At 45.2% G+C, this 26009-nt stretch overlaps 1 protein-coding gene across 3 annotated transcripts in view; it reads right to left on the bottom strand.

Annotated features, from left to right (window-relative positions):
• LOC119401763 (G1/S-specific cyclin-D2) overlaps positions 1-25302 on the bottom strand; it is a 321278-nt gene extending 295976 nt beyond the window's left edge. Inside the window, exons 1-2 of one of the 3 annotated variants that reach the window (XM_037668731.2) lie at positions 24973-25302; positions 4256-4335 (exon numbers count right to left, since the gene is read on the bottom strand). The gene's annotated coding sequence lies outside the window, so the exon portion shown is untranslated. The remainder of the gene's footprint in view (positions 1-4255; positions 4336-24972) is intronic. The other 2 variants (XM_037668730.2, XM_037668732.2) reach the window with 2 other exon arrangements.
• Between the last annotated feature and the right edge of the window lie 707 nt (positions 25303-26009).

The raw sequence follows: 26009 nt of genomic DNA, 5'->3' as shown, positions 1-26009 counted from the left end.
CGATTTGATAACCTCATTCATAATCAACGAAGAAAGCTACGCGTGCTCTAATTAACATTTCTGAAGTTAACAAACCTGAAAAGACGCCTGCGAAAACCGCGCGTCTTCTACTGTTTCAGTGAAATGTCCATCTCTCTCTCTCACTTCCTTCGTTAATCTTCCTTTCATCTTCATTCTATCACCATCATCATTAGCCTTACTGCAACCTACGGCGGAACAAAGGCCTCTTCCGTGTTTCGCCAATCAATCCGGTCCTGTGCTTGCTGCGGCTACGTTATCCCCATAAACTTCTTAATCTCGTCTGCTCACCTAACTTCCTGCCCCCCCCCTCCCCTCGAGCGCTTTTTTTCAGACAATGACAACTAACAAAATGTACATTTGTCCTGTCTAAGACGCTGAAAAAAAAAAAGGCACTAATGCTTGACAGAGCGTTGTACCCCTTTTTAAACATGTAATTCAATCAACAGAGGCGGTTACGTAAGCTTAATTAAGACAGCAAAATGTGATCGCATTATACAAAGGACTGTGCGATGAACTCTTCGGCAAAGTGCGAACGTGTCTTGAGTGTATTGTGTGTGAACATTGTTGTCGACACGTGGACATTATGCATGACGTGAGAACATTCCTTTTAAAAGGACATTGCCGTGAGTGCGTCTACTTTTATTTATAAGTTCGTGACGATAATTAATAAGTAAGGGAAAAGGAGTAGCCGGAGCCATGTATAGGCACCAACCTCTCCCTTAAACACATTTAATAAAAAAAATATATGCATAATACAAAACTACTGCCCTTACTTTGGAATACATTTCTCACTGCGATACGGCATCTGTAAACGTATATACAGGAATAGAACAATTGTAGAAACGTAGTACAGATATACAGAAATACCGCTACAAATGTAGGTTTTTTTTAAAAAACGAGGAATCAAAAAAACGTAAGAGTACAGGCTGCAGCAAAGGATAAAATCCAAGGAGAAGTTATTACACTATTGATATAAAGTAGGCATCTAGCTATTTTTTAATCATTTCATGTGTATCGTTCTTTTCTATCATATTTAATACGACAGGATGATGATTTCAGATGTCTACTATGATGTGAATTTGTCTTTGCACTCTCTGATCACTTACATATCTGCCTCTCCTGACCTCTTCCCGCTTGCAGGTTAGCAAACCGGATATTTATCTTCCGGCTAACATCCTGCTTATCCTGACCCTCTAGCATGGCCTTCCAGACAGGCGATGCAACCGAAGGCCTACGCTTCTTCCGTTGCCTCTCTACGGCTAATACCCTCACCAGAACAAGAAACGGCGTCCATGGTGCTGTGATTGTCCACCACCTCCCACAAAAAGTTTTCGGCAGCATCGCACTATTGGTGCCAAGCCTGAAGGAAGTCCGGTGATGGGCAGCCTTCTTTGTTTATCTTCGGTTTTTCTCTTTCTTTCCTCCTCTCTTTCTTTCTTTTTCTCTTTTCCAGTTTTTCTGTCTTTTTTCTCTCTTTATTTCTATTTGTTTCTATTTTTATTCATATTTTCCCTTTCTTTTTCTCAAGTTCTATATGTATATTTCTCGCTTGCGTCCTCTTTTTTTTCTATTTTTATGCACGGTTTTGCCTGCGTTACGCCAAGCGACGACGGCATACGACAGCGCACAAAAGCCCGGGCCTCTAAAGTGCTCCGCACTTGATATCATCATCAAGGCGCTCGAAGAACAAGAGGAAGAAGGCTTCTCCTTGGCGCGAGCGAGCGCGCGCTCAATAGGCTACAGATGGCTATGCTATACGTGCTTTTGCCTGTGTTACGCCAAGCGATGGCAGCATACGACAGCCCGGGCCCCTAAAGGGCTCCACATTTAATAAGAAGTTCTCAAGAGCGAAATGGAACGATATAGCGCAAGATAGGGTAAATTAGACATCATCGGAAGAGACCAGAGGGCAGAGGCCCTCTTCTTGCAGTGGATACAAAATAGGCTGATGATGGAGCTGATAAGCTCCACGACATCTTCTTATCGATATTGTCACGTGGTTGTGACGGTTAAGAAGCAAAGATCCAGCCGTGGCGCCTCCTTACTGGGCGAAGCTGTACCCAGGAAACGAACACTCACAATGCAACGATAGCGGTGAGCACAGTCGTCAATCGTCGATAATCCGATCGTGTGAGAAACGCGACGGCTTTTATACGTGCTTGAAAGAACATTCCAGTGTTCTCGCTGATGCTCGTGTTTCAGAATAACTCGCCTATTCGCGCTATAGACATTACACCTACTGCATACGTGTAATGTATGTTAGACTGTTACACGTGTTATCACGCCTGATCATGCCTGATAGACTGTTACACATGTTAGCACTGCTCGTGCCCTGTGCCAAGCAGGACGCCGAGCATGTTCAACACGTGTAACAATTTTTGTGAGTGAAGCCCGGCCGCATAAAAAATAAAGGAACAAGCGTGCGTGGCAATATCTAACTCCCTCCTCATGCGTTCGTGTGGCTCCTTGTATACTGTTTACCGTGCAGGATATTAGCCGACGTACCTCCCCCTGTCGACTATTGAAAAAAAAAAAAACTAATAATAAACATAATTTGCTGCAAGTACTTCCCTTGAGATCCAGAAGTTATATTAATTGGCGAAACTGTAAACAAGAAGCAAGTTGAAAGGGTTGGCATAATGTGCCAGATATTACTGCGCATATAATGACCCAGTGGAACACAAAACAAGCGCGTGCGTTGTATTTCTTAAAACACTGCCGCACCCCATATCGTTTACACGATATGTAAACATGGCAGGATTGCCCAACAGATAAACACTTTTGCCTAAGTAGAAACAGTGAACTGATAAGCAGCCTGGAGTGGAACCATTCGTACTAAATAGTATGGAATAAGAAATTACTGGGCACAAGGTACTCCTCCTCCCCCAGTTTGCATCACTTCATGAGCTGGTGTCCATTTGAGGGTCCCAGCAGTTGTTTATAGACGAATCCTTCAAACGGCTGGACATACATCAATATTTCTGCCTGAAACTCTAGCAAATACTGCTGTCCTTTGCGTTCGAACGTAAAAAAGTAAAAAACCAAGCAGCTTTCCATGTGGAATACTCAAATCAAATGGCTTACGCCATTCGGATTCATGTCAAAATTTTCGAATATACCTACAAACGTACTTTATACAGTTTCATTGATTTCTTTTCAATTATTTCAGACAAGTTCGCGTATTTCTCTTGTACATCCGCTTTGTGTAACCGCGTTTATGTGGCAGCTTTGGCATTGAAAGTGTACTTTGATGGCTGTGATATACGTCTAAACTGCACAGCAGTGCTTCGACCCTGGCATTGCAAACCCGCTGTGTAAATCGTCAGCACACTTTGACCTCGTCTGAAGACAGGTGGTATAAATCCCGTCTGATCGCAGGTAGGTTACAGAGAGATAAAATAACAAAAAAAAAGATATATATGTTATGAGAAAAAAAAAAGGTAATTGCCCGTGCGTCTTTTTGAAACAATGTAACGTCGAAAAAACGAAATCACATAAAAAAAACAATTTCCGGCACAAAGGCGCTCGAACGAAAAGTAGGTCACCTTTTTATCTGAGACATGAATAACACGAATGAATATGTGAGACTTCCATTTGTTATTTTACAGCGGCAGCACACAGGAATCACCTGGACGTCGCCTTCACTGGACGTTGATTCGACAATCTTAATTTACAACCTTGCGGACACAACTAAGTGTGAACGAAGAAATGCGTCCTACAAGGTTGTAATCAGAAGTAGTCGGCAATATATATTGGTGCAAACATACGACCGCGAAGGCAAAAAACACCATGGACAAGATGGACGCTAAATACCGACTAATTTTATTAAGGCTAAAGCCTTAGAGGCCTCATCAAACGCGAAAAGCGACCGTTGGCGTCAACACGATTGATGCAAGAAATCATCATGTGATGACGTGACAATTTGACGTCATTTTGACGTCACATGTCGCCAAAATTTGTGAGGTCATCATAACGTCACTATGACGTCACATAACGTGACCCGACATGATGACGTCATCACATGAAATCGTCGTTTGGTCAAAGGCGGGCCGATCTCGGAGGCAGTGCAAGAAGAGGAAGAAGCTTTCGCCTTTGCGTCGTCTTGGGCAAATGAATAAGGGACATTGTGACTTTTTTCCTAGGGGGACAGGAACATGTACTTATGCGCATGTCTTGATGATGTGGCTGGTGCACTTAAACGCAAGTACAGCGCAAATATCAAGGTTATACATACCGAGGAAGAGGCCCGAGAGTTGTTGTTGGAGAATGAGGACGCGTAGGTTTCGCGTTCGTGAACAACGAACTGTTCCAAACCTAAGTCATCGAAAAAAAAAGTACAATATGATCCATCTATATATCTTCTCACCGCAAAACAACATTCGGGACTCACAATGTATAGCGCATTAGTGTGAATCAAATATGGCAGTATAAGAGAAAAGAATACGCAATATAAAACAAAATGAGAGAAGATGGCTTTCTTGCTAAGTGTTCTTTGTTCGTATGCTTCTTGTATAGCATATGTTAGAAAAGTAGAATGCCCACAGTCGTTTACAACAGTTTTGCCTTCAGTTATGCAAACACTGCTCGAAACGTGAACAACGCCTGTATTGCCTTCGATAGACGTCGAATATCATAGGAACTGCAAACATCACGAAAAAGTATTGATTTTAAGAGACCCTACATAATCAAGACATGCGCACACGCACTAAGGCTATAGTACTTTGTATAAGCCCAATAATTTGGAATAAGCAAGCGGATTAGTTGCGGGCAGTTCAGGCAAGGGTCGACCGCCACGTGAATTTCCGGTTGATAGGTTTATGAAACAGCGACCGAAAACCTAGCAGTTGCGTGTACGAACACAACCGATGAGCGAAGCTCTTTAGAAATGGGACGCAAACGACTATGCGCCTGATCTCGCTGCTGGCTTACATGAAGGCGGTCGGGTGGGGAGAGCGTCTGCTGCGCTCGGTGGCAGGAACGAATGAGCGAGTGAGTGCGGCGCGCGCAGCGCAGGGAGAGGGTGATGCGGGCAGTGATGCGGTGGGAAGGTTCGACGGCGGCGACGAAACGCCGCCCGCGCTCATTGTCTTTTTCCGCCGGCGCCGGGTGGGGAGAGCGTCTGCTACTACCTTTGACAAAGCGCCCGTAGTGCGCTAGAATGATGGTTGTCATTTCACAGTCCACAATAAAGGTGGTGAAAGTGAAGACGACCATTGTAACCAGTTGTGCACGGAGCTTATTTCTTTTAACCTCGAATTTCTGGTGCGCTAGAACCCAACCGCTGAAGGCCTAAACATTTCCTCTTAAATCACCGGCCACTGCAACCCAAAGCGATGCTTAACAGAAGGGAGCTTCAACGACGACGGCGGGGTGCGGGCCTAAGGAGCTTCGCTCCTAATAACAGAAAATAAACATACACTGAGAATGGCCATACACGGAAAATAGACACACTATCACCTAGTGAGTCAGCATTGAAGTCATTCGTGATGGCACAATGAACTAAGCGTCTTGCGCACTGAGTCCGTTCATTGCGTTTCGCGGAAATGTGGTTCGTAAGCAGGCCGTTTCGTAAGAGTATACTTTCTAAAAATAAACTGCTCATACCTTCTGCAGTACAAGCGGTACGATACAATACAGTATCCGGAATATAGAAAGCGCGTCACTAAACCTGCGCTTAAATCGAGAAATAACAGGGCTGTGCGACGTAGGCGCGCTTAAAGTGCGTTTCCCAGTGATACAATTGTCAGACGTAGCATTATCGCGAACGCTCTGCCCCAAAGTGTATAGTACCCAATGCATAACAACTAAGAAGTTACTTTTTCGCTTTCGCTGCTCAGAATTTCGTAAGCTTTTCTCCACTAAAAGAAAAAATACTCAACTACAAAAGCGTGCGTTTGAAGAGTCAGGTACGTAGTGTACCTTTTGAAGGGAACGTTGGCTATGTACATACGGACACCATGCGATTTATGCTAGTATGCAATAAGCTGAAGGCAGCATGCGCCTTTCATTCATATGAAACTGTGCAAGGTTGTGTACCGCAGCGGATACATTGAGACTAGTTACTAGTAGCATCCGCAGTAATTCATAACCACATAATTTTTACCTTTTCCTTTTCTTCTCTCCACCTACGCTAACGGCCCGTCGAAGGGACCTGAGGCTTTTCTTTAATTATGTTTCTGCTCTCTCTCTCTCATCTTATGTCGTTTTCTCAGACCACTTACATACCCGGTTATCGCATGTAAGAAGTCAATTAAACTAGCTTCATTATCGGTTCTTTCATGAGGTTCGTTAACAAAGGCTAATCACCGTTTCCTGACATGCTTATTAAGGCGAAAGACTTAGATGCCTCATCAAACGCGAAAATTGACCATCGGCGTCGGCGTCCCGTGGCGTCGGGGACCACACGAGTGATGCAAAATCATCATCACGTGATCGCGTCACCATATGACGTCAGCATGACGTCACAGATCGTCAAAATTTGTAAAGTCATCATGACGTCACAAATTTTGGCGTAACGTCTCATGATGCCGTCATCACATGACATCGTAGTTTGATCAAAGGTGGGCCGATCACAGAAGCAGTGCAAAACCAGGTGAGGTGCCCGCGATCCTGGTGGCAGTGCAAAACCACGTTAGGTGCGAAAAGCTTTCGGTGGGTGGCGGGGCAGGATGAATACAACGACTGAGAAGAAAAAGAAGATGGCTTTCGCCTTTAAGTCGTTTTAGGTGAATGCATCAAGGACCCTGTGTGTTTTTTCGTTCTTTTTTTCTCTTCACTAGTACCGCGTGACATCTGTTGACATCTTCTCGAGTTTCATCGTTGTACGCGCGTACGTGAACTGCGCAGCCTAGGCCTGCACAGGGTTTTCAAATGTGGGAGAGAGGGGGGGGACCTGGAACGCGTCCCCCCCCCCCCCCCTCAATTGGAAGAGTCGGAGAAAAAATAAGCTTATCAATGGATGCAAAATGAAAATGAAGCAATCACCTGCTTCTCTCAACAGCCTGCCATTGGTCCCCGACTTTCCGGGGGTAAACTGAAGCAGGGTATCGGTACGGTCTAGTTCGTATTTATTATTAAACTTGAGTACTGCGCAGGAAAAGACGAAGGGACAAAGAACCGACAAAGACTAGCGCGGACTTCCAACTGGTTATTTATTTCGAAAAAAAAAATTGCCCAAAGCTCGCACTAAACCGCGCAATGCCCGATACACAGCGAGGCCGATCGGTCTCATGCTTATTAATTGCTGTGTCCAGGCAGAACTTTTGCTTGAACTTTTGCTTGAACTTGGCTTGTAATTTGGCCGTGTAGCGATGTCGAGCTTTTGCTTGAACTTGGCTTGAACTTGGCTGTAGCGATGTTGAACTTTTGCTTAAACTTTTGCTTGAACAATGCGTCGTGCCAGTCTATCTATCTATCTATCTATCTATCTATCTATCTATCTATCTATCTATCTATCTATCTATCTATCTATCTATCTATCTATCTATCTATCTATCTATCTATCTATCTATCTATCTATCTATCTATCTATCTATCTATCTAGCCGCCTACGTCTGGGTGCTCTCGTGATCGCTTCCTTAACTTGGTGTAACGTGAAAATGCTATCGCGTATGTCGTCAAACCCTTTCCTCCAGACACGTGTGGCACATACCCGTATACTACGGGCCGCGGTATGCAGGTATGCGCCACAGGTGATTGACAGTTTATATCAACCCAGGAACAGCGAGAACAAATGTTGCTAATTTAAATGCGAGAGTGCTAGGAAAAATAAACATCAGCACATGTTCACCCGACGAATGCAAAGAATTAAATGTTTATATCTGCCCAGGTCACGTAACACATAATAAACCCAAGCCTAGGCACTGTGATGATAATGATGCTAATGATAATAAGGATGAGGATGTGAGGCTGAGCCCTTTGTATCGGGCGAGTAAGTTTAATGGGTTTTGTCCAGAGAATCAATGAGAAAAAAAAATCACGCCATATTCACGGAATGAATGATGATGAGTGGGGCGAAGCTCGAGAGGGGAGATCATCGGTAAAACCGTAACTCTCCCGTGTAAGTTCGCCCATTACATCATTAAGAAAGACGTAAGACTCGCAAGTTCACTTCATAGAACTCGCAACTCGTAAGACTCGCAAGTGCACTTCATAGAACTAGGCGGTCACGTACCACGAAAGACATGCATGTAGAGACCCACGGCTTTAGGATGTATAGCGTAGTGGATTCCTCGCAAGTGCACTTCGCCCCTAAAATTATGATGATTTATAGCGTAGTGGGTTGCTCGCAAGTGCACTTCATAGAACTAGGCGGTCACGTACCACGAAAGACATGCATGTACAGACCCACGGCTCTAGGAGCTTCGCCCTTAAAAAATTAAATGAAATAAATACGTAAAACACTCCACAGACGTATACACACACTCGACAGTATCAGTTCGTAGTTAGTCTGCACGACTTCACTTCTCTAATCCGTGAACCTGGAGGCCGGAGGCAGCAGCGGCGCTGCGTGCCACTACTGCACCAGCCTTGCGCGGACTTGTCACGCCACCTGAACTCAGTCATCCGAAGCGTGATGAATGAACTTTTTCTTTTTTTTTTTTAACTTTCACACTGGCCAACGATCAGACGGCATGGGCGCTTTGTTCTCACGACAATGTCTTTTCATGCACGCAGGTTGTCGCGTATTTGACGAACTTCTTCGACAAGTGCGGACTTCTATCATTGTAAAAAAAGAAAGAGTGAGTTATAACGCCAGAAAGCCCAGAATGGAAAATAAAACTTAAAGAGAAACGAATACAAATGTTAGTGGTGGCGAAAGGATTCGTGGAAACCCGCCGGCTCGTACGCTCTATTGTTTCATGTCATTGACCGTCGTGCTCGGCGCGCAGGCTTCACTGCACGGCCTCCCTAACCCTTATGAGACTGCACGTCCTTGCAGTTTATAATTGCGCAATATGAAGTGCCTCTTTCGTTGCGGGCGTCTAAACAACTCTTTGTTGAAATCTGTTAACTGCAATTGTGAGGGCGGTCTGAATTATTCAATGGCCGTCTCAGCCGAAATCGCAACTATGAAAAAGAAAACTCTACTCAAGAACTGCTGAAAGCAATTAGCGCGAAAAAACGTAAGACTAGACGAAGAAGGCTACAGCACAAGCGCTTGTGCTGTAGCCTTCTTCGTCTAGTCTTACGTTTTTTCGCGCTAATTGCTTTCATCATGAATTACCAACTCGCCCAACAATCAATCCTTCAAGAACTGCGTAACCGGACAAAAAGAAGAGGTAACGCGTTCAGAAATCTTTCGCAATAGTTTAGTGTCGCTTAATGCGAATGAAACAAGCTACGCATGGTAAAACCTCCTCCTTCGGTGCTCGGCTGCTGACTCGAAGGTCGCGGGTTCAATCCCGGCCGCGGCGGTTACATTTCTATGGTGGCGAAGTGCTAGAGGACCGTGTACTTATATTTAGGTGCACCTTAAAGAAGCCAAGGTGGTCGAAATTTCCGGAGCCCTCGACTACGGCGTCCTCCATAGCCATATCGTGGTTTTAATTGGCACGTAAAACCCCAGAAGTTATTATTAAAACCACCTCCTTGCTTAAAACCTCCTGCTTGACATTGCGTAATGCTGACCGGCGCATTACCTGCGACGACCACGAGCGGTCTTTACTCCCTCTTTAAAAGATGAGTTCATAACAAAATGCATGTAATGCCACTAGCGCGAAAATGTGATTACCTTAACTGAGATAAAGAAACGGTAAAAAGTGTCATTGTGTAGACATATGTGGCGTTTTTTTTTTTCGAAATAGGCTAAATCCAGAAACCAAAACTAGCTCAGATATTGCTCCATTGGCAAGTACATTCTCTAAACTTTCCTCTAAAAGAGAGATCGGAACGAAATGAGTCTAATACCACCAGCTACGTGTGCTCACAGATCCCGTTTCAAAACGAAATTGAGCCAGATCCATGCGCTGTATGGATCGAAATGAGTCAAATCCAGTATGCCGATAGTAGAGTGCTTCGGCGATCACGTGATTCGGCGAACGTGGAAGCCTCCGTGTGATTTCCCGCCTAGCCTGACTACTCTGCCTGTTTTCTGGGTGTTTGTGCAAGTTTTTTTTTTTGCCCTTTCGGAGCTGGATTACCATGGATTCTGGCGGAAGTGAAGAGATCGGCGAGAGATAGGTCCCGAGACGTCGACGACATCGTGAACAGAAGCAATGTCGACGCCGACGAAGCAAGAATGTGCCACTGCCCGAATTTCAATAAAGTTTTTTCAAGAATACCGCATTGAATTACATGTCTCAATTCGAAATGAGCCAAATTCAATGTTATCATGCTGATAATGGTGAAATCCGCTGCATATTTTTTAATTGATTGTGGCCAGAAACTTCCCCTAGCCGACATGTAAAACATATCATAGAATAGCTTTGACAGCGTTGTATTTAGTTTGCATAGCAAATTTTTGCCGTTTTCTCAAATTCTCTTTGGATGGATTTGACCCATTTCGAAAAAAAAAAAACGCCTCATATTACCGCTGTCCTGTATGCCTTAGCAGCATTACTCACATAGTCATATTATACATGTGTGTTCACACTTTATCATTAGTATGCAAGTCTCTCACTAACATTTCCTACATATGTATAACGTTATTGTACGTTTATATATTAGTATATGGCATTGTGTGTCCTTCTATCTATCTATCTATCTATCTATCTATCTATCTATCTATCTATCTATCTATCTATCTATCTATCTATCTATCTATCTATCTATCTATCTATCTATCTATCTATCTATCTATCTATCTATCTATCTATCTATCTATCTATCTATCTATCTATCTATCTATCTGTCTGTCTGTCTGTCTGTCTGTCTGTCTGTCTGTCTGTCTGTCTGTCTGTCTGTCTGTCTGTCTGTCTGTCTGTCTGTCTGTCTGTCTGTCTGTCTGTCTGTCTGTCTGTCTGTCTGTCTTACTATCTATCTATCTATCTATCTATTATCTATCTATCTATCTATCTATCTATCTATCTATCTATCTATCTATCTATCTATCTATCTATCTATCTATCTACGCTCAAAGTGCCTTTGGTTCGCCAGAAAATGCTTTGCATTTAATACAGTGACAGTGAGCCCCCGCCACCTGCAAAAGGGATTCACTTGAACACACACTGCACAATACCTCTAGGTGTTGAATAGGATAACACAGACGCATGTGTAGACCGCGAGAGAACACACGCAAGGGAAGGACTCTAGTCGCGCACCCAGACATTGCCCAGGGCCTTCTGTGTGGATTGTCGCGTGCGCCTCTACATGTCCTTGTCCTCTTTCCATATTTGTGCTGGAAGATTGTGCATTCAATAGCGAATAGCCGAGCCTTGGCCATTGTCCGAGCGCATTCTCTGTTGCTCGCAAGGAAATGTTTGAAAAAAAAAAAAAGGTAGCGACACAAGCGGCTGTACGATACCATACAAAGTGTAATTGTGGATCTGGCTCGTAAAATCCTGGATTGCACTTACTTAATTACATACTTTTCATTTCGTTTTGTACACGTTTAATAGTGTAAGTGTAATATTTTGGCAAAAATATTCAGTTTAAATTAGTACAGAACTCGGGGAGGGATTGTGAGAGCTATATATTTATGCATATCGCGGGGCAAGAGGCACCGCTTACAGAAACTCCGACGCTCTATAGACATTATAAGTCTACATAACAGCTATTTAGTATGTGGAACATACTAAGTAGAGCTTGTAATTGCAACTTAGGGGAACCTACATTTAGTAAGCCGAACTTGAAGTTCTTTACTTGTTCAATAAGGCTTAGTTTAGCCATAAGGTTTAGTTTAGTTTAGTTTAGTTTAGTTTAGTTTAGTTTAGTTTAGTTTAGTTTAGTTTAGTTTAGTTTAGTTTAGTTTAGTTTAGTTTAGTTTAGTTTAGTTTAGTCCCAGCCTTCTCACCGATGTTGCAGCGTCGAATGAGTAACGAGCCGGTTCACGGGCAAGCGCAGAATTGAGCAAGGCGTGCATGAAGACGCTGCTGAAGAAGGCAACTGCTGCCCTGACGAAGCCAGAGAATTTGCCGAAACAATGGGTCCAGCGACATTGCCTATTGAAAAATCACAGGGTCCATTAAGTATTGGCTTTAGGGAGCCATGACACGGCGACCCAAGAATTTGCGATTTTCAGCGAACAATCCTTGCCCCGGCGTAGCTATCCTTGCCCCAGCGTAGGATAGCAAACCGGACGCACGTCTGGTTGACCTTTCCTTCCTTCTCCTCCTTCCACTCCTCCTCCTCCTCCTCCTCCTCCTCCTCCTCCTCCTCCTCCTCCTCCTCCTCCTCCTCCTCCTCCTTTCACGCGAAAGCGCATAAGCTAATTAATTAATTAATTAATAGTTAATTACGTTTGTTATATGGCGCTCTCCAATTAAACTTGTTGCTGGTGCTGTTTTCTCATGAAGCCCAAGAAGAATACAATGCGCGAGACGAGACAAGTATTGAAGGTCGACGCGCACAGGCGCAAACTTGCGGGTGACTTTATTTTGTCGTTCGCGTCAGCATATGCGCGTTACTTGAACGTGTGCAATAAATTACCACATTGTGTGGTAATGAGCATTTGTCGTCCCATTGTCAAGTCTTCGTGTGCCCTCCGATCTTTGGTAACATGAAGATCTTGGGTAGATGCGAAGATAACACCGCCCTGAAACTGATCGGAGCTTTTCATAACCTCAAGATGAAATTCATGCATGAGAGGTTTCTTCGTTAGATAGCGTGAACACTTTTTTTTTTTGTTCTCGCGGCTTCTAATCATTTGCGACTCTAGACAATATGCTCACTTACAGCGCATGCGCGATTACGCACTTATATTGACGAGAGAGACGTATTGATTTATAGAAGTACTTAATTTAGGCTGATTTCCTGAACTGAACGCGAAAACAGCGCAAAGCACACATCCACAAAATAAATAAATAAATAAATAAATAAATAAATAAATAAATAAATAAATAAATAAATAAATAAATAAAACTTGAGAACGGAGCAGACCGGTGCCGCCTGCAAGGAGTAGGCGTGGGTCGCCTATTCCTTGCAGGCAGCCCGATGGGTCAGGGCGTGTCGAATACACGAATACATCGACGTACATTTCGCGCCACATTTGCCCCACGATGTTATCACTTGGTCATGTGGCCTTGCATTCTAAGGTTCTTGGTCACATGTGTATATGGCATAACGGTATCACTTGGTCATGTGACCTTGCAACTTAAGGTTCATCTTAATGCAGAAAGTGGGGCGCACTAACAAACAGGGACAAAGGAAGAGAAATGACTTATAAAAACGAAAAAATTAAGGTCCTTTGTCACGTGATTATATCGCATGGCGTAATCGCCTGCGCATGTTCTCGAATTGGGAACGCTATAATTTTAGGAGTGCGCCACATCGTTTTTGAACGTGGCTCAACTCACTTTTCGAATTGGGCAAAGTCAGTTTTGGGTGTGAGTGTGTGTGTGCGCGTGCGCGTGTGCGTGCGTGCGTGTGTGTGCGTGGTTTTAATTGACATTGAATCGCGACGTCGTCGCTCGGTCACGTGGGTTTCGTTACCGACGGATGGGAACGCCGGACGTTGGCCGGGACCTAACGCTTTATGCGCCATATAAAGTGCGTTCGCACTGAAAACAAACCTAAAAGCTCGCGCTTGTCCGCTTCGGTTTCCTGCCTTTGTCTGCTTTCGCACATCGCAATTTATTGTCCTTTAGCTTATAGCGTTGGTTGCCGTGAAAACACGTGGACCGACATTGAATAGTGTATACCCTCTTGCACTGTGAGCCTTCCTTGTGTCAAACTATATGCTTCCACAGTGCGGAAGCCGTAAAGAGTGCGCAGAAGCGTTAAGAAGCTTAAGCAAGCGATGCATAGCAGAAGCACAACGTGCTGCTTTTACACAGAAGCAAATGACGTTTAGGCCAACAAAAGTCCAGTATTTTAAAGCGTGTACGAGCCCCATGATATGTTATCCGAATGAAAATGGTAATATTCTCAAAAAGCTCGTTGTATAAGAGGGGTAAGATTTCATGAGAGAGAGAGAGAGGGGGGGGGGGGGGACGAACCAGAAAAACAGGAAGATCAAACAAAAGCACTTACCCGGTTGGTTACCCGACATTACAGATGTTATAGTTGGCCGGCGGGTGCAAAAATCGGAACAACATGTGCACGAATAAACTGTTAGCGTGGATGCTTTCAACTGTTTCCAGTCGACAAAATTCACAATATAGGTTACCCGAGATTGCCTCGGATTTCGCACAGCGCCTAACAGGGGTGAGATGTTTAAAGCTCGTGTAGAGCTGAAAACACGTTTTTTGCCAATACTATTCAGCTGGCAAGATACAGCGATACGGACGAATGAGTGACAGCTTACAGTTTGAGCAACGAACTTAACAAACGCGATTATACTGCGGTTAGTGAGCTCACGCCTGCCCTATAAAACTAGTAACTGATGGCCTTTAACTTTAGTGAGCAGAACTAGACTGACTTTTCACTTTTTCGCTTGCGTATTCGCAGTTTGAACGACGTTCCCCAGTAGGTTATACTGTGCAGTGGTGAGTTCGCGTACGTGTTTTTTCGCCAGCGGAATATCTCTTGCCTTCATCCGAACTTACGTTCGGTATGCCGATTCGAAGAGTACTCGTGTTGGAATGTGGTCGGCAGTTTTCGCTGCTTGAACACGGTGCACCACTTTCTACCCGCCACGGTGGCCTAGCGGTTATGGTGTGAGATCGAAGGTCGCGAGATCGAATCCCGGCTGTGTCGGCCGCATTTCGATGGAGACAGAATGCTAGAAGACCGTGTACTTAGATTTAGGTGCACGTTAAAGAACACCGGATGGTCAATTTCCGGGAGCCCTTCCCCAAGGCGTGCCTCATAATCATATCGTGGTTTCGGAACGCAAAAACCCCAGCAATTTTTATTACTTTCTGGATTAGTACTGCCAAGTGAGCAAGCGTCCACGTTGGTGTCAAAACAACATAGCGAAGAGCGAGTGGTTTTTTTTTTTTTTTTTTTTACAAGGCTAACAGAAGCGTTGACGACAGCAACACCTGCTTCGCCGCTGCAGATCTGTTGGTATAAAGGTCACACGCATTTTCTCGCTTCAGAAGTGGCTTGGATGTCCGTGTCATGTATTTCAGACGATGGTGTAGGTTGCTTCGTACGCTTCGTGCTTTTTGTCATGTTATGTTTAGTTATGAGTGATCAGCTGCCCGTAAGAGGACACTAGGTGGTCAAGATTAAGCCGTAGTCCCCCACTATATGGCATGCATCATATTCATATTGCATATAACACTTAAAAAAATCTGTATTTAAAAAAAAAACTAATTAATGTCGTATGCGACTTGCTATCGAGAAACTCACGCAAAGGTTACCTCGGTTACTCGATTTGTCTATGTAATTTAGCAAAAAAAAATGATTTTCATTTGGTGTTCTATTGTGATTCTGTACGATTTCAGATCCCACATCTTAAGGTTACCATGTACAACCTAAGGTTGTACATGGTAACCATGTACCATGTACGACGACTTAAGGTCACCATGGTTGGTAAGGTCGTAAGGTTACCATGTACCATGTACGACTTGAGAAGGTCACCATGGTTATTAAGGTCGTAAGGTCCCCATGCCCGACTCGGGGTCGTACATGGTGACAACGCACCATGTACGACTTAAGGTCACCATGGTTAATAAGGTCGTAAGGTCACCGTGTACAACATGGTGAGAATTTCCGGAGCCCTCCACTACGGCGTCTCTCATAATCATATCGTGGTTTTGGGACGTAAAACCCAAAAAATTATTAAAAGCCTACAATATGTGCATTATCATGCGCCGCTTTATTCTACTTTTTTTATTCTGCATAATTTATGACGAGATAAAAGGAGTTGACGCTGCGCTGCCTTCGCGGCAACTAGGGGTACTGGAAATCCTTGTAAAAGCGGGGCGCATGCGCGCGGCGTGCACGCATGCGCAGTGTATACCGTATAGCGCGAGAACACAAACCTCTGCAACGCAGGCTTCATTGGTAGGGCCTCACTTGTCTGACGGTGTATAATCGCTATCGCGCTCACCTGCCACAGTTTGCAGCTTGTGTTGCGTATACGACCTCGTCGGCCCTGCGGATAAAAAAAATCTGATAAAAAACGTCCTCGGCGTTCTCTGCGTTCCCATCCCATGATTAGACACCCTGGCCGGTGCGTTTACCGCTGCACTGAAGAAACCAGGTGCAATGCAAATTATTTGTCAGTACCTTTAAAGTCATTATTCACTTGTATCATGCGACAAGTTTTGCTCGGCCTCCTATTGTTATGTGGCTCATATTGATGCCTCAGCGAGCACCAGGCCGCGGCGCGGTAACTAACCGCATGTCACCGACACGTTGATGTATATTGTTACTGTAACAGCTTCGATGTGTCTGCAATTATATCTTTGCCGGCTTTGTAATCAGCAGGGGTCCGAATACTGGCGACAATGTACCGCGTGTACGCGCGCTGCAGCGTTAAGGTCAGAACTCGATGATCATCCAAGACAGTCATTTCTTGAGTTAAAGGGGTGGTGCCACCATGTTTGTGGCTTGCGCGTTCTTTGCTGTAAGCGTTTCCTACAGCTCCAGGAAGCATGATGCACGCACCAAGATTCATGTATTCGCGCTAAATAATTTAATATCGCCTTTTGATGTGGACAACTTTCGGTTTCGGTTTCTGGGCGCCGAGGTTGGGCAGTGACGTAGAAGTGTAGGAGGCTTGGTCACGTGACCACATAAGGCTGTGACGCACTTAGCCAGCAAGCGATCGAAACTCGGCGAGTGATGTAGCAAGCGATGCTTTGCCGGTATTATAGTGAACTAGAATATATTCTAGTTCACTACAGCCGGTACGTACGTTGCGGAGGTGGCGGAGGTCCAGAGGTCACTCACGTCACTACAGCAGGTCTGGTGTGACGTCACTACAACTTTCGTTGCCCATCCTACAGATCTACGTCAGTGTTGGCGCGCTGGCGATGGGTTTTGATCGGGAGAATGGGCATTTAGATACACTTTGGAAGTGAATTAAAATATATTCCAAACGTTTGCTGTGTCCGACCCTTCGTGTGGGGTGTCCTTGCATACAGAGGAAACCCACAACAGGCTTGTTATAGCCTCGAAATTTCATGGCACCACCCCTTTAAGATGCGTTTCCTGACCATCGACAAATACATGCATGCCTGTGCGCTTGATGCAACGCGAGCACTTTTGAGCTTTCCCGCAGACACACTGGCATCACTGAAACGTTCTTTTTAGTTTAGTGTCGTGCTGTACATTTTGTATGTTCGCTATTTGTCTGTATCATTCAAATCCTGATCACATCGATCTTTCGTAACATGCTAGGCATGCCTAAATGCAGTAACCTCCACGGTAGGAGTGTGTAGGGTTCTAACTAAAGGGGGGGGGGGTACTGACGCCCCCCCCCCGCTATTCCCGACCCCCTCCTACTGAGGCATTCACTATCCGAACGCAGTGCATTACCGAGGTATTAAAGGGGGCGGTATTAAAGGTCACGTGATCTCGCTTTGCCCGATCAAGTGTAAGCGCGCGTATTTCAAATTTAGCGGCGGATTTACGACACCACGTGATCTCGCTAGCCAATCATAAACTCGCGCGATTACGCATTCGCTGGCCGGTGATTTTTGTGGCTTGGCTCCCGGCTGAATGCTTTTCCGTACGCTTTCCAACGAAGTAAAAATAAATCTATACTTTGTATTTAGGCCTCAGACGCCACAAAACACAGCTGATTCTCGCCATGTGATTGCATTTTTCGGACGGGAAAGTTCAAGCGAAACCGAAGTTCTCAAAATAAAAAAATAAAAAAAAGAAAGACGCCGAAAAGGGTTGCCCCATTATTGTTCTCCATTCATGGAACCTGCTATTTATTGCCGTTGTTTTATTTGTTTTCTTGCTTTTTGTTTAGTCTTTTTTTTTTCGGAAGTGACATGAACCGAAATGAACTGTGAATTTAAACAGAAACCGGGACTGGAACGTTGGGGCAATCACACCTTTTTCTTCGTATTATTAATCCATTTATTATCTTTATTCTCTCATTGTCTTCTGTTGCTATATTTATTATATCACTATTTTTGCTCTAATATTATCTTGGATGCTGCTGTCGAGCGCGAAGATGCATTACAGGGCTCGCAAGGTTGCCGAGGTCTTACTGTTGCTTCGCCGAGCGTGCCGTAAGTTCCAACAATGCACAAACAAGCAAAAGAAAACAAAGAAAGGCAGGAAGTACAGCGCCATTGTGAGAGCTTCACTAAGGTTCTATATATAAAACCACTGCAAGCAAATATATAACTCCATCCTTTTAGTACTAAGTAGCGGCATTCCTATGCAAAACTCGCTGGGATTGGTTGGTTTGTAATGCCGCATCGAATTAATGTTAAAAATATCCTCTGGTGTCATCTGTCAGAACAACGATAACTTATGAGATAACGCGTGGGCTCCGGACAATTCTCGCCACCTGAAGCTCGTTAATGTGCACGTAAATCTAACTACATGGGTTCGCTCCGCCTCTGCACCGGTATCAAAATGCGTGTATTGAATATCGACATGGTCTTGAACAAATTGCTGAAGAGTTTAGTAGATAGAATGTCACGAGAAAAAATTGACCGGGTATCTGCGTGCTTCGCTGCAAATGTCGTCGAAAGACGATAGTCTTCCGCCGGCCGTGCTACATGAGTCCTGGTCTCATCCGCGGCCACCCGTGATGCTGTTCCCAGGGCCACTGCCAGGTGACAGCACCATATCGTCGGCAGAGGGCTTTTTCGTGCATAGCGTCGCATTTTCAGCGCAGCCTATGAAACACTGGGGTCTTTAGAATTACGTATCTATGTATTTTTTAATAAAGGAACACACCACCTAATACTTACGTATTGATGTTTCGCCTCAGATATGCATAATATTTGCTTTTTGCTCGAAATGTTCACAAGTTTGAACGCATCTACCAGTTCAAGATGGCTGGGCGTTCAGCAAGTGCTTAAACTATGGCCGGGTGGCTGAATCGTGTGACAGACAAAGAGAAAGACAGACCAAAATTTCTGCCTTCAAGTATCCCAAGAAAGACTATCGTCTTTAAAAGTCAGAAATCTCTTATACATTTGCCTAATACTCTCGAAGGCAAAAGCCATCTTCTTCTTTTGCTTCTTCTTTTCAGTCGATTCTATTGATCTTCTGCATCCCCACACCACTCCCTAAAGCTTCCTGCATCTAGCGTGGTTTCGCATTGCCTCCAGGTTCGAAAGCATCGCCGCTTTCTGCACCTCAAGAGGTTATAAAGCCTTTCTTCCGAGATCGGCCCACCTTTGATCAAGCGACAATGTCGTTTGATGACTTCATAGTGTGACCTCGCGTTATGTGACGATACAGTGACGTCACGATGACGTCATACTGGCGTCACACACCTTGGCGACCTCTGACGTCTAATAAAGCCATATGATGACATGATCTCATCATAATTCTCTGCATCACTTGGTGTCTACGCCGACGCCGTGGACGGTCATTTGTCGTGTTTGATGAGGCAACTAAGGCTTTCGCCTTAAGTTCTCTTCAATAATCTGGCGCGCAAGTCATGTTTGTTTGTTTGTCTAAATCTGTTTTTCGTATACATTATTCGCGTAACAATGATAGAACACGGCTTGAGAGAACAAATGAACAAAAAAAAAAAAGACGTGTTTACCGTAAGCACAGGATACGTGTCATGTACGCTTTTCGAGGGAACTCAAAGCAAATAACAGCTGGATGGCCTTTCTACAAATCTTTTTCGCGATCATGTCAAATAGGTATGGCATTTTTTTCTCTTTTTTGTTTTTTTTTTCTTAAATGTTACTTACTTAAACTTACTCTCAACGACTTTTGAGCGGTATTATATATTATCGTCAAAAAGATATCACTTATTGGTGTATTTTCTGCAAATAGCGCTCTTTTTCTATTATTTGCGTTATTAGGTTCAAATTCGAAACCTCATTAAGGAGATTGGAAATTATTGAGATTTAAAACCGCTCTTTTGTCTGGATCATGATCACGTCGATGATGATCATGTGGTCAAGGCTCGAAGAAATGTATAGCTTTGCCCTTCGGCCGACCCAAATGTCACGAAGGTATCGATGATGTCAGCGCAAGGCTGTTGATTTCAGATAGTGTAAACATTAGATTGTTTTCTGCCGCGTTTGCGAAAAAAAAAGTCACAGCTTCGCCGCATGGGCGAAGCAATGAATGCGATAGCAAGAAAAGCGGCCCCTGATGAACGCGCTGCTACGCTTCAGAAACTACCTCGCGAGTAGACAGCGGAATGGCAAGGTTCTCCCTGCGCAAATAGCAGAAGAAGCGAGCGAGCTGGCCGACGACTTAAATGCGCCCGTTGCGCTCCTCGCGCCATCTCGCTGGTAATGAAGAAACGCTTATAAGCGCCTGCCGTCTCTGAGTCCTAGCTGCCAGCGGTAAAGGGTTTGTATATAACGCTCGCCGTTAGCTACCTGAAGGGTCTGCGCTTTGTGGCGTAGTGGTTAGCGCGACGCGCTGCGGAGCGAGAAGTCGCCGGTACGATTCCGCGATTCGGAAGCTTTTTTCTGAAATATTTTTCTTTGGGACTTTTATATATATATACATACTTATACATATACGGTGCATGGCGGCGGCGGAAAAAACCAGCCGAGGCTGTCCATATAATTGCTATCGCAATAGAAACGAACGGACAGGTTTAGGTAATTTCAGGTTGATCAAAGCGGTAACGAGTGATTGGAAAATGGGAAAAAAATTTACTCCCAAAAGGAGGAAAAGGATGCGGTGTACTATGGGCGTTACGAAGCAGCAATAGCGGAAAGTAAGAATTTGTTCAGAACTAAAGAACCACTGTTCTTGAAAAGGAACACATGTTCCTTTTTTTTTTTTTGAACTCCAGCTTGCACGTGTGGAGGCACTATGCTTTTAATTAACACGTATTATGGGCTATAGGCCCAGGAATATCTATGCATTTCTATGACGAAGACAGGTCCTCTTGTGCAAACATAGGATTTAGCGACATTCATGCATAGTAATGAAAAGCGCGAAGTAAGAACGAGACATAAAAGGAAGAACAATGCGGGACGAGCGCTGACTGTCAACTGGAACATTTATTGCGCAAAACCGTACCTAAATAACATTGGCCGCGAACCAAGTGCACATGAGGGTCCGAAAGAAAAATACAAGTTACAAAACTAACAAAGCGATAACTATCTTCGCAAGCTAAGATAACAGAGCTCTTTGTCAAGCAAGGCAATCGAGGCCTGAGCGAGGCATATATCGGACGTAGCGCTGATGGGGTCAGCCTCCACAATTTCCCGCTGCTTCTGCCCTCTGTGACGGTACAAAATTGTGGCAACACCACAATTTTGTGTCGCAATTCAACGCATCCACGTTCAGACAGTGGAGCGGCAGGTGCGAGCCAGCTTGGCCTTTCAGAGAATTATGGTGCTCACGCAGGCGCAAATTAATGCTGCGCCCCGTCTGCCCAATGTACACACGGTCACAAGAAAGTGGAATCGAGTACGCCATAGTCAGCGCTCGTGCCGTGTTGTTCTTCCTTTTGTATCTCGCTTGACTTCACGCTGTTCATTACTATTCATCTATAGCCAACTATCCAAGCTTACCGCTTTTTTATCGACATTGTATGTGCAACGATACTTCACCGCTACCACAAGCCCTCGTGTCGAAACGTGAGCTCCAGCAACATTTCCTGTTCAATGATTTCTCACCGCTGCGCTGACGAAGGCATGTTCTCTTGTCCAAACGTGCTTTTTCGAGACAGTTCCTGTTTAAATATATTTCATCGCTGCCTTGATGACGACAAGTCTTCTTGTTGGAGCATGAGCTCCAGAGACATTCCCTGTTCAACGATTTTCATCGCCGCCCTGACAAGGACAAGTCCTTTTGTCGAAACGTGAGCCCCAGAGACACTCTGTGTTCAACGATTTCTCATCACTGCCTTGACGAAGACAGGTCCTGTTGTCGAAACGTGAGCCCAGAGACATTTCCTGTTCAACAGTTTCTCATGGCTGCCCTGACGAAAGCAAGTCCTTTTGTCGAAACGTGGACCCCAGGGACATTACCTGTTCAATGATTTCTCATCGCTGCCATGAAGAAGACAGGTCCTTTTGCCGAAACGTGAACCGCAGAGACATTCCCCGTTCAACGATTTGTCATTGCTGCCCTGACGAAGAAAGTCATTTTGTCAAAACATGGCCGTTAGCGACATTTCCTGTTCAATAACTGGTCATTGTTGCCTCGAAGAAGACAGGTCCTTTTGTCGAAACGCGGACCCCAGAGACATTCCCTGTTCAGCGGTTCTCATCACTGCCCTGACGAAGACAGGTCCATTTGTCGAAGTGTGAACCACAGAGACATTTCCTCTTCAAGGATTTGTCATCGCTGTCCTGACGAAGACAAGTCCTTCTGTCGAAAAGTGAACCCCAGGGACATTGCCTGTTCAACAATTTCTCATAGCTGCCCTGACGAAGACAGGTCCTTTTCTCGAAACATGAGCCCCAGAGACATTCCCTGTTCAACGGTTTCTCACCGCTGCCCTGACGAAAACAAGGCCTTTTGTCGAAACGTGAACCCTAGGGACATTCCCTGGACGAAGACAGGTCCTTTTGTCGAAACGTGGGCCCCAGGGACATTTCCTGTTCGCGATTTCTCATCACTGCCATGACGAAAAAAAGTCCTTTTGTCGAAACGTGGGCCCCAGAGACATTCCCTGTTCAACGATTTCTTACCGCTGCCCTGACGAAGACAGGTCCTTCTGTCGAAACGTGAACCCAGGGACATTACCTGTTCAATGATTTCTCATCGCTGCCATGAAGAAGACAGGTCATTTTGCCGAAACGTGAACCGCAGAGACATTCCCCGTTCAACGATTTGTCATTGCTGCCCTGACGAAGAAAGTCATTTTGTCAAAACATGGCCGTTAGCGACATTTCCTGTTCAATAACTGGTCATTGTTGCCTCGAAGAAGACAGGTCCTTTTGTCGAAACGCGGACCCCAGAGACATTCCCTGTTCAGCGGTTCTCATCACTGCCCTGACGAAGACAGGTCCATTTGTCGAAGTGTGAACCACAGAGACATTTCCTCTTCAAGGATTTGTCATCGCTGTCCTGACGAAGACAAGTCCTTCTGTCGAAAAGTGAACCCCAGGGACATTGCCTGTTCAACAATTTCTCATAGCTGCCCTGACGAAGACAGGTCCTTTTCTCGAAACATGAGCCCCAGAGACATTCCCTGTTCAACGGTTTCTCACCGCTGCCCTGACGAAAACAAGGCCTTTTGTCGAAACGTGAACCCTAGGGACATTCCCTGGACGAAGACAGGTCCTTTTGTCGAAACGTGGGCCCCAGGGACATTTCCTGTTCACGATTTCTCATCGCTGCCATGACGAAAAAAAGTCCTTTTGTCGAAACGTGGGCCCCAGAGACATTCCCTGTTCAACGATTTCTTACCGCTGCCCTGACGAAGACAGGTCCTTCTGTCGAAACGTGAACCCAGGGACAGTCCCTGTTCAACGATTTCTCATCGCTGCCCTGACGAAGACAGGTCCTTCTGTCGAAACGTGTGCATTAGCGACATTTCCTGTTCAATAATTGCTCATTGCTGCCTTGAGGAAGGCACGTTTTCTTGTCCAAACGCGGGCTTTAGTGACATTCCCTGTTCAATAGCATTTCCCCCCTTCAAACCTCCATCTTCCCGTGAATTTCGGTCTTGTTGATATATCTATGCACTAAGAAACACATGGCACATTTTTTATACATCTCAATAATTCTGACAAGAAACAGCCGAACAAGGCAGATGGAAGGATCAGCAAATTTTTTGACATTTCCGCACTGCGCTGAACGAAATAACGCGAGCAAATTAAAATGAAAAACAACAAATTCTTTTCTGGCGTCGTAAAAGTGCCACGTAAATTACCCTCGTATTCATTTACCACTCACTGTCAGAGTAAACCGACGCAAAAAATTGCAACGCGGCAGCCGGCTATATATTTCAGAAGGCTTTCACAACGCGCGACACATGACTGCAAGTTTTCCTGCACAGCAGTCCACGTAACCAAGTGATAGATAACTTTTTTTTTTGCCTTGTCAGCATCGAAAAACCTGGGCAGTGCCAGCTTGAAGTCGCCTAAAATCTTGATGTAAATTAGTAGAGCTATCGATGCGAGAAAAGAAAAACAGCATTTAACATTTTTTTCTTCTTCCTTGAAAGACAAACACGTATGCATCCGACGGTGATGCCTCGTTTTATTCGTAGTTTGAAATTATATTTTTGCCTCTCTACATTGCAATATAAACGTTACTCTGCAGAAATCACCTTGACGAATCAATTACCCACCGCGGTGGGCTAGTGGTTATGGTACTCGACTGCTGACCCGAAGGTCGCGGAATCGAATCCCGGCCGCGGCAGCCGCATTTCGAAGGGACCGAAATTCTACAGCCCTGTGTACTTAGATCGAAGTGCCCGTTAAAGAACCCCGGGTGCAGGGGCGTAGCCGAGGGAGGGGGGTTTGGGGGGTTCAAACCCCCCTGAAAATTTTCAGTTTTGCTTGCGTATATATACACGTACACATACAAACGCACGCATGAACATACATAAAGTATGGCTGAACCCTCCCCCCCCCCCCTCCGAAGAAATGTTTCTGGCTACGCCCCTGCCCGAGTGGTCGAATTTTCCGGAGCCCTCCACTACGGCGTCCCTCATAATCATATCATCGTTTCGGAAATATATATGCTTCTATTAGTGCAGTTATTTTCCAGCCCCAACCAGGTATAGTCAATTTGATCGAAGGAGTTGAAAGAAAGAGAAAAAAAGAAATTGTGTCGGCTTTAGTATCGGTATAAACGTGGCAGGAGCCAAAAGCTGCTCACCTCTTTGTTGCTTTTTAACGACACTTCGCAATCCTTCTTTGTACGCCTCGCTTTTCTTTCTCTGCTTTCTTTTTTCTTTGTGTTTTTCCCCAACTCCGATGGCACGATGCTGCGGCAGTGTGATGCGGGGGAGCAGATTGACGCCACTCCAGCGTCGGACTCGACGCAGCCGTCCGCAGGAGATTGAGGTGGGAAATCCAGATGGCGCACAGCACTGCACCGTAGTAATCCGAGGTCGACCTCACGTTCATGCAGACCGCGAGCGACTGAGGGAGCAATTTCGCCATTCGCTCTTTCTGTCGGCTTTGTGACTTTTTTTCTTTACTTTCACTCTCCCTCTTGTTTCTCCCATAGTTCACGCGTGTGTTTCGCTCCCAACGAACTATTCGTTCAGTCGGCGCCACGGCGCTACATTTATATTTATATTTTCATCCACAAACAAGCAACGTCGAGCTCCGGCGTGCCTGTAAGCCCCTAGTTGCGTGCAGTTTGCCCCGGTGACCACCATCGCGCGAACAGGTGGAATGCTAAGCCTACTAGTCCATAGGGGTCGTACGTAGATGGACACTCACGAAAACAAGGCTATACTTTTATGTTTCCCAGGAACCTTCAGTCGGTGCAGACGTCAGCGCGTAGAGGGCAAGTAGCAGACGACAGCGCCAAAGCACTACCCCGCGAACTTCTTACGAGCCGCAAAGTAGTCCGCGGACTTTTTTCGTTCCTGCCAGCTGCAACTGCTCACGTAGACGTGTGTACGTTTGTACGTGTGTTTCTGCACTCCAACCCGCAGTCGAACGCGCGCGGCTGCGTGTCTGCGACATTGATAGGAGATCGAACATTTGAAACGACACGCTTACGGAGGAGAAAGCCGCCAAAACGAAGCCGCACTTTAGCGCCGGCCTAAATTTCCGGAGCGTATCTCCGCTACCAGCATTGTCGGGCGTGAAACGCCGAACATCCCTGTATCTTCCCCGTTTCGTAGCTTTATTCTTCATCTAAGTGCCATATGACTCGATCTGCGTCGAGTACGACGGTAT

Source organism: Rhipicephalus sanguineus, chromosome 8, assembly GCF_013339695.2.
Source record: "Rhipicephalus sanguineus isolate Rsan-2018 chromosome 8, BIME_Rsan_1.4, whole genome shotgun sequence".
Lineage (NCBI taxonomy): Eukaryota > Metazoa > Arthropoda > Arachnida > Ixodida > Ixodidae > Rhipicephalus > Rhipicephalus sanguineus.
Note: the sequence above shows the minus strand (reverse complement) of the source record. Positions and strands in the feature narration are given on the sequence as shown.